This window comes from Canis aureus, chromosome 8 (assembly GCF_053574225.1).
Source record: "Canis aureus isolate CA01 chromosome 8, VMU_Caureus_v.1.0, whole genome shotgun sequence".
Lineage (NCBI taxonomy): Eukaryota > Metazoa > Chordata > Mammalia > Carnivora > Canidae > Canis > Canis aureus.
The window spans coordinates 24169939-24182908 of record NC_135618.1 but is presented as its reverse complement, the minus strand read 5'-3'; the positions used below and the strand labels follow the sequence as shown (position 1 = coordinate 24182908).

The 12970-nt window shown below is 37.1% G+C and overlaps 1 long non-coding RNA gene across 3 annotated transcripts in view; it reads left to right on the top strand.

Moving 5' to 3' along the window:
* The window catches only part of LOC144318516 (uncharacterized), a 483084-nt gene that overhangs the window by 212891 nt on the left and 257223 nt on the right, over positions 1-12970 (top strand). For 2 of the 3 annotated variants that reach the window (XR_013384489.1, XR_013384491.1), the window contains one exon: positions 9322-9397. The exons of the other annotated variant lie outside the window; for it this stretch is intronic. This is a non-coding gene — a long non-coding RNA (uncharacterized LOC144318516). Of the gene's footprint in view, positions 1-9321; positions 9398-12970 lie in introns of those variants that run through there. 3 annotated transcript variants of the gene reach the window in all.

The window sequence follows — 12970 nt, the reverse complement described above, 5'->3', positions numbered from 1 at the left end:
AACTTGGTCCTTCCTGCTTTTACTACCTTAGAACAAATGCTACATGACAATCAGTATCTTTTTGTGAAGAATAGCATCATTAAGACTGATAGGGTTGGGGTGCTTGGGTGACATAGTCAGTTAAGCATCTGACTCTTGATTTTGGCTCAGGTCATGATCTCAGGGTTGTGAAATCAAGTCCCACTTTGTGGGGCTCTGCAGTAGGTGTGGAGCCTGTTAAAGATTCTCTCAAAAAAAAAAAAAAAAAAGACTGAGATAGGGTCAGTTATATTGATAGATTATCGGAGAGGTCAGACAAGCCAGAGTGGGTTGTTTCTCTCAAAGTTCACTTTCTGGATCATTTTGGTAGCAAATTCTAGAAATTGCTACAGATGAGCATAGACTATGAAACCGTCACTTTGAAGCCATTGGGTATAGATGGCAGCCATATCTCTGAAGAAGGAATACCCTTCTTAAAAGGGAACATGTTTCCCCTTTACATCCTACCTGGGGTAAGCTAAAAGCCTCTGGCTAACTTCCTTTTGGAAAGACCTCAGAAACTGCAGGTGATAAAAGAAAAAAAGTTGTCCACAGTCTGGCATCTACTTTTATAGATATCCAGTTATGACAGACAAGAGAAAGACCAAATCCCATGGTAAATGAAAAAAAATCTCTACATACATTGAGATTGTATTACTCTAAATGTTATAAATATTGCAAATGATATCCAAGGGCTTATAGAATGACCTACCATCTGAATGAAAATCCCAACAAAACCCTCTATTTTTGTCTAAGTACCATGCTGGCTTGCCGGCTTCTGAGGGTTTTTTGTTTGTTTCTTTCTTTCTAAATCCCAAAGAGAGGGGCAGGGCAGGTGTGTTGATGAGTCATTCATTATATGTAAATATGTTGCAAGCTTATTGACATTAGATGAGGCTTGACATAGAGTATTATCTTAGGAGGGATTTTTTTTATTTTCTATTATCACTATTACTAATAAATTGTACCTCATTGGCTGCCTCCAGAGGTGACTCCTACTCAAGGGAAATGAGCCCTTTCCTTGAATCCTCATGGGCGCATCTTTGCCAGTTGGGTCCGCTGAAGCTGCCATACACAATATTACTGCTTCCACCAAGCACTGCTTCTTTTCGCTCTCTTTGTGCATGAAGTGGGCAGGATTCTTTATTTCATACATCATGTTTGGCTGCCTCGGAGATTCTGCAAAGACAGATGTCTTTAGAAAGTTAATGAATGAGGAACGTGCTGGTGGGCTGTTTCCTGCAGGGGGAGGTGGAGTTATGGAAAGTTGGACTCCAGTGTCTAAGGCTGGCAATGCTGAGCAGCTTCGCACATGGTTACCACCACTGATTTCCTTTTCATTGCATGGCACTGACAGGTTATGATAGCAAAGCCATTTATCTTAAGTTAATAAATCAGAAGGAGGTTAAAAAAATGGCTGGCTGTGGTGCTTCCTGCAGCAGCTTTGGGAAGTCAAAGGACACAGCGGTTTTTGCTTGATCCTGATTTGAGCTTAAGAAGAAAATTATTTATTTTCAAGTTGTTAATTAAGAAAGAAAAGGAATACCCTTTGTTTGACTGTTCTATCGCATCCAGGGACATTTCATAATAACAAGCTGCCTGGGCTGCTCTCTCTGCAGCAATTCACCCTACTAGCCCAGCACTGTCTTAACGCTTTTCACGTTTCCTCGTGTTTTCCACCACAGTGATATCTCATCCGAATAGAAAGTGCTTTGTGCTAATTGTCTGCCACCGAGGCTAGTCAGAAAACTGACAAACGTAGCCAAAGAGAGAGATCAAGCCAGGGCTTTTGTTTTCTTTTGTTTTTAAAAAATATATCATTGTCCCTCTTGTTATTATTTTTGAAAGTAAGACTAGTTTATTGAACTGGTATGACAAGAAACACTTGATAGAGGGAGTGCAGTCTTCCTCCACAAGTTTTGATGCTTCTAAGAAGAATTCTGTGCATGCAAATCACACCTTCTACTTTCTTTGCTTTGAGCTCATTCCACAATTATTTTTAACTAAGCACAACACTGAGAATGTGCATGCACTTCTAGGAAAAGAAGAGGGGTTGTAAAATCACTGCTATGATAAAAATGAAGGTATTGTAGCAAGTTCCTGCAGCTGAGCCTGCTATCTTGTGATACAAATGTCTCTTGGCATAGCTTGGGAGAAAGACTGTCTATGGACTGGATAGGAGTAGGGAAATGAAATATAATGCTTAAGCCATTGAGAGATATTCCTGAAACTGGCTTCCTTTAGCAAGATAGCAGATTACAGCTGGGCTGTCTACCACTTCTATTTCAGCAATTAAATTCATTGTAATGGGAATAAGTCTGTACTCGAAGGGACACAGAAAAGTATGTCTTGCTTCCGTGTCGTAGAGAAATATGGAAGGGCCTGGTAGATACTGTGCATTAGGGTGCCAGAAAAATAGGCCAGGGCCCCTGGACTAAACGTAATGTGTTTTGCAGCTTCTCTGAGTTTATGTTGTCTTTTCCTTTTAATGGAAATGTGTATTTGTCCAAGTGCTCTGGGCTTGCTTCTGGCAGATGCCTGGCTTTAAAGGTTTCTGAAAATAAGCAGAAGGTGATCAAAATGGAAAAGGATCTATTTTGACTTAGGTCAATGTAGATTTGGAAAAGCCTCAAAAACTGAAAACTGTTTATGGTATTACCATTATAGTGAGATGAAATGTCAGAAAAAGCCATTACCTAAGCAAAAATGGAACAAGACCCGTTCATTTAGAATATTTCTGGCTACTCCTCTCCCTCCCCCTCTTCCGCCTCCTCCTTTTTAAAAAAGAATTTTTTAAAAAGATTTATTTATTTATTGAGAGAGCATGAGCGAGAGAGTATGGTGGGGGAGGGGCAGAGGGAGAGAAACTCTCAAGCAGACTCTGCTGAGCACAGAGTCCAACGTGGGGCTTAATCCCGCGACCTGGAAATCATGACCTAAGTGAAAATGAAGAGTCCATTCCTTAACCAACTGTGCCACCCAGGTGCCCCTTTCTTCTCCTCCTTTATGTTCTCTTCTGTTAAATTCTAATCTCTGTGATTAAAATACTACAAAAAGGTCTCTGGGAACCATATTTGCAATCATTATTACCAAGATGAGATAAATTATTTAATTGATAAGCAATCTTTGTAAGTCTTTCCATTTCAAATAATCTTGCTTTTGAAAGCTCTTCATAGACGGGAATAATCCATGATTAAGGAGCTGTCACTATGTGCCATGCACTTGCTCACAGGTGATCCTACTTAACTCATGAGGTAGGTGTGATTGTGTCTAATTTTATCAAAGGAGAAAAGCCCTGGGAAGGTAGATAATCAGCTCAAATTCATAGACATGGAATCATAATTTGAATCCAGATCTAACTCCTGAATCCCTATTTATTCTGTTCTAAAAGATCTATTACTTCATTATCATTTTAAATACTTTTCCCAATAATATTTCAGAAATCTCCATGATATTAGTAAAGGATCATGAAGTCCTTTGTACTGGTTGGGGATTACAGCACAGAGATTCATACTAAAACAACTTTAGGGCAGTTAGCTCTGAAGGCAGAGTGACCTGCAAAACCTTGTAGACCTTCTATATTGTAGTCAGTCCTTCTGTCAGTAGTTACCTTTTCTCCCTTATGCCAGGATTATACCAGTGTGTCCTTCAAGAAAGAGCTAAGTGACTGCTCCTTTTAGAAAAAAATTGTTGCTCTTTATAAAGTAAAATTTGATGCCTAACTCTTGGGCTCCTTTGAGACCCTGTGTGTAGCACTGTTACCTGAAGTGTAATTGTTAGTTATTTTATTTGAGCTCTCTGCCAGAATGTGTGAGCTTGAACTTCAAAGGTTCAAAGGTTTGTTCAAAGGTTCAAAAAAGTTTGTGAAATGAACAAAAGAAAGTAAACCTAGAGTAAACCCTTCAGAAAAAGTAGGTCCTAAGAAGGTCAGATGAAGACACTGGGAATATGATACCTAAGGATCTTCAATTCATGAGTCTAAATCACATTGACTAAAACCTCACAGCTAATGAGTGTCAGAGTACTTGCTTGCTCTCCAAGCACATTATGAAGGAGAACATACCAAGAGGGGCTCCAGTCTTTTCCTGATGCCTAGGAAGCTTTTAGATTTACATGTCTAGCTGGCTATGGATATTTTTGAAAGACGGGGTGGTCGCTTTAATCAGACTTTTCCCTGATCTCAAGAGACTCACTTATTAGTTTACCAATGTGGACTTCATTGATTCCTTTTGTGACTGGGGATTCTGAACTCTCCTCCTTGTCCATGTCTCTCCCAACTGTCAGAATACCAGTTCTTCACAGGCTTCTATCTTAGATTTATGATTTACTCTGCTCACCACAGCTAACAATGAGATTGAAGACAAAGGAGAAAGGAGATCTTGGCATGGATTCTTGAAGCTACCAACTTTAATTCTTTCTTTCTGTGTATACATCATGACAATACACCAAATGTCAGAGGATTCAATATAAATAAAATAGCAATTCTTTTGCCCTAAGGGAACTTTTAATTTAAGAGGGAGAGAAATGGCTCATCAGCTATATTATGTACTTGTTCAGAAGGGATATAAACAGAGCTTTTCTAAGGGCAAAGGATTATCACTTCAAAATAACAGAGATGACAATTGGAATAAAAATTAGAACAATCATGAATTTTTTTTATTGAAGTATAATTAACATAATGTTATACTAGTTTCAGGTGTACAATATAATGATTCAACAATTCTATATATCTTTCAGTGCTCATAAGATCAGTGTACTCTTATTCCCCTTTATTACACTCATCCCCCCACCCACCTCCCTTCTAGTAACCACCAGTTTGTTCCCTGTATTTGAGTCTGTTTTTTATTTGTCTTTTTTTTTTCTTTGTTTGCTTGTTGTTTCTTAAATTCTACATTTGAGAGAAATAGCATGGTATTGGTCTTTCTCTGATTGACTTTATTAGTATTATGCCCTCTAGATCCATCCATGTTGTAGCATATGGCAAGATTTCATTCTCTTTTATGGCTGAGCAATATTCCATTGTCTATATATGTGTGTGTGTGTGTATGTGTGTGTGTATATATATATACACACACACACACATATATATATATCATTCATATTTTGATAAGCCCTTGTATTGCTTCGATATCTTGGCTGTTGTAAATAATGCTGCAATAATCACAGGGGTGCAAACACTTTTTGAATTAGGTTTTTGCATTTTTTGGGTAAATACCCAATAGTGGAATTACTGGATCATATGATAATTTTTTGAGGACCCTCCATGCTGCGCCACCCAGGGATCCCTGACCCATGTATCTATATTTGTGCTGGTACCATACTGTTTTGATTACTATGACTTTGTAGTATATTTTGAAACCTGATATGTAATACTGCCTCTTTCTCAGGATTGCTTTGCTATTTGGGTCTTTTGTGATTTATACCTAGTTCTGTGAAAAATACTGTTGGTATTTTGATAGGGATTGCATTAAATCTGTAGATTGCTTTTTTTTAAATTTTTATTTATTTGTGATAGTCACAGAGAGAGAGAGAGAATGAGGCAGAGACACAGGCAGAGGGAGAAGCAGGCTCCATGCACCGGGAGCCCGACATGGGATTCGATCCCGGGTCTCCAGGATCGCGCCCTGGGCCAAAGGCAGGCGCCAAACCGCTGCGCCACCCAGGGATCCCTGGTACGGATATTTTCACAGTATTAGTTCTCCTATTCCATAAGCAGAGAATAGCTTTCCATTTGTGTCATCTTCAGTGATAATAATCCTATATTAAATGTATGCCTAGAGAACTACATGTGAGAATTCTTCTATCTATAAATTTTAGAGCTAGTTTAACCCTTTTTTTTTCATATTGAAGAACTAGAAACCAAATATAATTAAGGAGCATTTCTTGGGCATTTACCATGTATTTTGACAGGTGGTTCATATGTCAAGTATTCAGTACATTCTAATTGAATATACTAACACATTCATGTATGCGTTCATTTATTCAACAAATACTGAATACTGACTTTGAAACTGGTACTATTGTAGACATTAGGGATAAAACATCAAATATGTGGTTGATAGTCAAATAGGAGAAAGAAACAATCCATTAAACAAATGAATAAATAAAATAATTTTAAATTGCAAAATTTGCAATGAAGAAAACAAGTAAGGAGTCAAGATAGAGAAACAAAGGGATCTATATAAATGAAAGGAAAAAAAAAAACCCAAGAGGATATCTTCCCAATTATATTTCTGAGGGAACTAAAATTTCACACTACATGTAAACCAAATACATCTTTTGGTCCAATGGAGAATGTTCAGTTTTTAACATCAGTAGTCAACTGAAGGCAAATGTTACCATCATGAAGATAACTCATGGAAGAAAGAACAAATTTATAGTTACACTAAAATTTTTATTATGACTGCAATTTTATTATTTAAACTTGTGATAGTCAAATTTTAAAAGTTTGAAATTACTGTGCAAGAACAGTAATTTTAAGATTGGCTGCTAAATTGTATTCACTTGTGGAGGCCAAGAAAATTAAGGCCATTCTACCTTAAGTTCATCGTTAGCTAAGTACAGCCATCTCAGGCCCCTGTGATTAAGAGGTGAACTTTACCTTTCTTTAGTTACAGGAAAAAACAGCTTAACGCCCTTGAAAGCCACATATTAGAAGGAGAACAGAGCTCACTGCCCATGGCAGAAAGTCCCATATCAGAATGAGAACAGAGCTTAATGCCCTTGAAAGCCCCATATCAGAATGTAAACAGAACTTGAGAAATTCCTCCACCCCTTCTGGAGGTCCCCTAGACCAGCCCATTAAACTAGGCTGGAACCCACCTCAGGGTCCAAGTCCCTGCTCCGTTCGTGTCGGGTATACTTGGACCCAAGCTCAAGCTTGTTAATAAACCCTCGTGTACTTGCATCGGTGTTGGCTCCTCGGTGGTTTCTCGGATTCGCAATCTTGGGCACAACACACCATCACTACATTGTATATTTGTGATACTAAAATATGCTTATTTTGAATGAGCACATTTAGTAATATTAACAACCTTTTTACTTTCAGCAGAAACTCAGAAACGTGTTTTTCAGTAATTTCTTTTCTAGAAGAAACTGTGTGCCTCTGATGTATAGCTTGAGTGACTTTCAAAAATTCTTCAACTACTGAAAATGGTTAGCAGTCTAGAACAGTGATTTTCAAGCTTTGCTGCAACCCTGGGTCATTGGAAGATTCCTAATAAAACCCGCTGTGGGCCTATACTCACAGATTATTCAGACCCACTGATTCAGGGATAACACTTTGAGAAGTACTGGACAGGAACATTCAATTTGACAAAACCCGAACACCATATTCACCCTCTAAAGACTCAAAATTACAAGTAACTGTTTTTAAGTGTCCTTGCAATGTCTATTGCTTTGAAGTTTGATTAGTGAGAACAGAATGTGTGGAGTAATTTCTTAGTACCTTCATGTCATTTTCTTTATTTTGGTTGGCTCAAATATTGATTCTGGCTATTGTTTAAATGATTTGGGAAATTTTCCTCCTCCTGAAAATTTTGAAGTGGTAAAGTTGATGTCCATTTTCAATTCATCCTCAAAAATCATTCCTAAATTCCTCAAAAAACTCCTATTTGGAATTTTTCTTGAAGGATATCATGGCATAAATAGAATTAGTTAGCTAAATACTAAATACAGTACCTAAATACAATTCTTCTATAATGTTTAAAATATTATGCCAAACAATTTTATAAAGATTAAAATTATTCAAAAAATAAAAAATAAAATAATTCTAATCTCAATTATTCTGCCTTTTAATATTTAAACTTTATTTAAAAAGGATGTTTCTCCTAAAGTTATCTATAAGTTTATTAGTATTCATAAGAACCATCATTTACTCTATTTGATTCCTTGGAAATGCCAAATAATTGTTTTTGTAATAAAGTCAGTTACTTTCACAATAATTATTAATTATGGCAGCATATTATTTTGGCAATTATAAATGTACATTTCTACTTCATTCTTGAAAATGGCATAAATGTTGTATCAGAAAACTAAAAGCCTTTACCACATAAATTCCACTGGTGTATGACATGGTTATTCTATCAATATTAAGATTTGGGTGAACATTCAGGTGTGGTTAGAAATTTGAGTAGTTCAGGATTTTGGCTTTGCTTAATTGTATAGCTATTTAAGACAATTAAGTTCTGTGGAATGACAAAAGGCAGTAACAGGCCTAGGAAAAGAGAATTATACCAAGGAATCAAAATATAAGATCTTAAAGGGGAAGATACAGATAGAGATACAAATCCAGAAGAGAAGGTAGCATGAATGGCCTTCCTGCATCTGAATATTCCTCATCGGTCTTTTGGAAAGAAGTGGAAAAGGTGAAACACACTAGTAAAATTATGTTTGTTTCTGAGGAAGGAGGCTTCCACACACTCAAAATTCACTACTTGTGCCCTCCGGAATAGCTGTGTGTTCCTAACAGCCATATATTCCGAGTACTGGGGACTAAACTAAAGACAATTTGCAGAAAACCTCAGTTATCAAAAAATTCAGCCTGTTTGAGCAGCGAGTGACAATTATTTTCCCTTCAGTGAAGATTTCCTGGCTTCTCAAGCATACAAATAGTTTTTAGTTAATGGGTAGGAGAGGGTTAACCAATAATTATACCAACCCATAGGACTAGCAATTTGGCCATCTTCTCTGCACTGATTTCCTGCTTCCTCCAATTATCCAGCCTCCTGCACTACACCTGGTAGTCAAGGTCCTGTCTTCTCAGTGCAGGACGCTGGTATGAATGCCCTAAAATACACCTGTTGCGGGCAGATTCCTGCAGGTTAATTTCCACTGCCAGAGAAATTGCTCTAAATTGCATTGACTTTCAATGGGTTCCCACTGGCAAACACCTGGAGGCAATCACCTGCAGATGACTGCCCAGAGACCCAGGTGTGTTTCTGGAGGCTGCCTTGCCCCAGTTCATCCTGATGAGATGTCTTGGTGCTCAGAGTGCAAAACAACTACCCCAGGTTAATGAGTCGCAAAGACATTAACATTCAAAAAGGCTCACAAAGAAAATGAAGCCTTAAAGGCAGCAGCCTTTGTCAGCCAGGGAGAAAAAAAACTTGCTCTGGAGAGAAGCAATAAGCGTGAGGTTTCATTCTAACAACTATCCCTGAGCCTCTTGATGGAAGCAAGAAGTTTTTCAGTAAGAGCAGTCCATATGGTAACTGTCTTTTCTGGATATTACTTGCTAATGAGTTGAACGTCTACTTGTACACACTTACAGTTATTTGTCTTTCTCCCTTTTTTTCTCCACAGTTTCTGAATCATCTGATTTTATGAAGACAGATTCTAACAAAATTTAGATGAAAGACAAATAAAATCCCCAAATGTATTTGAATACCATCAAACTCTTTGAGAAGATATACTTTTTTATTATTAAATGGAAGCATACAATTCTTGTATTTTCAATTGTAATTTTCTCCCAAATTGGCCACAGAGAAATTAGTCTGTCTGCGGGAGATAAGACAACAGACATAAAAGAAAGGCTCAATTCCTTTTAAAGGGTGTCTTGTACATAGGCTATCATAATATTTTGTGTTTGATAATCGTCACAGTTGGTATTTGGATCTCAGCCCAAAACTGGTTTCCTCTCTGTACACGTTGGTAAATACCTGGCTAAAATTAATAACAATACTAATGATAATAGCTAGCATTTACTAATCTGCCATGTGACCTACATTATTTTAAAGTCTGTGGCGAATCCCCTCTAGGTAGAAAGTGATACCTTAGCATTGGGCAAATTGCTGGCAGTATGAATTTGGGAAGGAGAAGGTTAAAGAGCTTTTGAACTACAAGACTGCTGAGCCAGTCTGATATTTGCTTTCTGGAAATGAGCAAGGGGAGACCCCAATACTTAATCCGTCTTCATAAAGATGTTTCAGCACAAACTTCAGGATCTGGAACTTGATTTCCAACTAATCCCATTTGCTTCTCCATTAATTTTCTCTCTTAATTGGGTTTGATATGCTAGAGCTTTCTTAACTCACAATCCTTTGCCTAAGACATGGTGTTGTAGCAGAGAGATCCAAGATGGTGAGTGAAGATGAATCACACGGTATAAATACAATTGTGTATCTGGTTGATAGCAAGCATCAGTGTAGCTGCAAGGAAAGAGAGGAGAAATCCAAGCCCACCAGCCCAGATCAGGAACTGGCATTGTCAGTGTGGTCTTGTTTTGCCAGTCAGTACCTTAGCCTGGTCCCTGCTTTATGGATGTGTCTTTTATCACAACTCTATTTTATTTTTATTTTATTGTCATGGACCTTTAACGTCACTCTCTTTTTGAGAGCCAAGGGAAAGGTAGAGAAAAAAAGCAAAATGCAAACTACAGATCATAACTAGGCAGAAACAATTCAAGACAGTCTTATTTTATTTTATTTTATTTTATTTTATTTTATTTTATTTTATTTTATTTTGTTTTGTTTTTAAAGGGACTGAATTCATTGGAGCTACTGTTATTCTGATGCTAGTTAAAATAGAGTTTACTACCAGTTTCATGAGTAACTGATTTTCTTGTGGAACACAATGTTCATGTCAATCACTGGGCCACATTTTGGCAGTGTTTGTAGAGGGGGGAAAAACCAACACCTTTGAAGAGATGCTGATCCTATCTAAACTTTCTTTGGATGTGCTAGCCATCTGTGCTAAGCCTGGAGTTTGAATTGACTGCAATTGGGCAGGTAACAGACAATAAAAAAAAATATAAGCACAATAACTAGTACCTAAAAAAATTCAGGAAGTGTTGATTGGATTTTCACCTGTGTTTCTCACTGTGTCTCAGGAAGCAACCTTTGGAAGTAGTAATCAATCATGAGCATTCACATATAAGTCCAAAGCACATTCTATATTCATATCACATCCATTGCCACATACCTGGTATCTATTGCCAGGACAAAGAAATATGTACTGAACACCTTCTCAAGGACTAAACATTAATAAAAATGGCTACTGAGTCTTATTCTTGAGAAAAAAAATTAGCATTTATTTATTCATTTAATAAACATTTAGTGAGTATCTATAATGGCCAATATCTATGCTAGGTATCTGAGAATAAGTGATGAAGAGACAGACCTAGTCCTTGACTTCAGGTAGTTTATCATGGAAGACAAATAAATAAAGGGAATGGTTTTCTGTAGTTATTTAGTATACCAATGCTGCTGATAAAAGTTGCAACCTTTGTTATTTCTGTAATCCACTTCAACTATAAAAATGAAAGACTTTTGTAAAATTGTTTTTTATTTTTTAAAACTTTTATAAAAAAGCAATCTATTGCTAGAATTTTGTTTGTTAAGAATTTAATAATAAGGGGAAGAGAGGAAGTTCTCTTTGACAAGATGAATAATGGCTGAGGACCTCTAGGGACAGTGACTGGGGACTTCTGAGGACTGTATGTGGGACAGGTAGGAACTGAGGACATAAGAAGCTGTGGTTATTCCTATGGATCCTCACACAGGAGGCCTAGGGAGAGAGAAGTTGTAGAAGTTTGAGTTTGCCTTAAGCTTGGAGTAAATTTGAAAATGATACATGAATGTCATTATTAAAAGCTAAGTGTAGGATTTAGGCTTTGGAAAGGCTGAGAAAGGAACTAAGTTTCAGCTAAGTTTTATTGTTCTGAAGGCATCTGTTTCAGTCAGCAAAAATTGACAGCATTTTTCAGTTAAGAGAAAAAATATATTTTAAAGTATATTTACATATATTAAAATAGTATATTAAAATATGTATTATAAAAAGTTTTAATTTTTCTTCATTAAATGTGAATGGATATAGCATAAATTTGTGTAAAAGGTTAAGCTGCTGCCACAAGACCTAGACAGAGGTGGCATAAGAACAAAGTTGCTTATTCTCTCTCCCCTAACAGAATGAGGTGAATATTCCAGGTTAGAAGGTGGCTAAGCAGTCATTCATAAACTCAGGCTGTCAGCATCTTTGCCAACTTTAATGCATAGTAGCCATGTTTCTCTGAACATCATTGTTGAAGCGAGCTAGAAAGGTAGAGTTGAAGCCTAGGGCCAGAGAGAGAAGTGAGATGAGAAACATTTTTATATCAGTTGTGTTCATATTCCATTGGCTTAGTCCCCTAGCCACCTCTACAGGCAGGGGTGAGGCTGGGTCCCTTGAGCAGCCAAGTGCCTAGCTACAAGTCTACTGCTATAGAAGATGGAGGGTATAAAATTTGGCAGGCAACTAAGAGTCTCCATGAGTATAGGGAATCAAAGTTTAGGGAAGCATTTGCTGTAAGCATAACTTTATCAAAAAATTCAGCAAAACATAGCAGTTACAAATAGAAATACAAATTAGGGCTCCCACATTTGAGGATGATTAAGGCTTCTGCTATCTCTCTTTTCCCAGATCTTTCAGAATTAGCTTAGAAGGTGGTAGAGAAAAAAGGAGATGGGACAGAGGGACAACTGAAGGCAACATTTCACTAACCACTGCTTTTTCAAAGGTTACAGTGGAGGTCAGAGGAGAAAGCTTGGGTCCTTCACTTCAAGGTCTAGAATTGGTTCTTATAGTCTCAGCCCCACTTAGCAGGCATGTGGTCCTTTTTCTTTTATTCTTTGATTTAAACTATTATGGCTATAATAAAAATCATCTTTCATTGATTTGTACATAATTAATGGCTAAAGATTAAAACAGCTTTAGCAAGAGCTAACAAATAAATTTGAGATTTACAGTTGTATTTACATTTCCATAGTGCCAATCAGTTACTTAGGTTTACTCAATTTATGGAATGAATATATAGAAGTCAAGAAAATGTGCTCTAATTCCCCAAATCTTTTGTAATACGGCAGGGATCCAAGTTCATATCACACTTTTCTATGCTTTATCCCTAATTGAAACTGCTTCTGTGCCAACCCTACGTTTGTTTTCAGAGAAGTAGAATTTGATTGGACTTAGAGGCCAA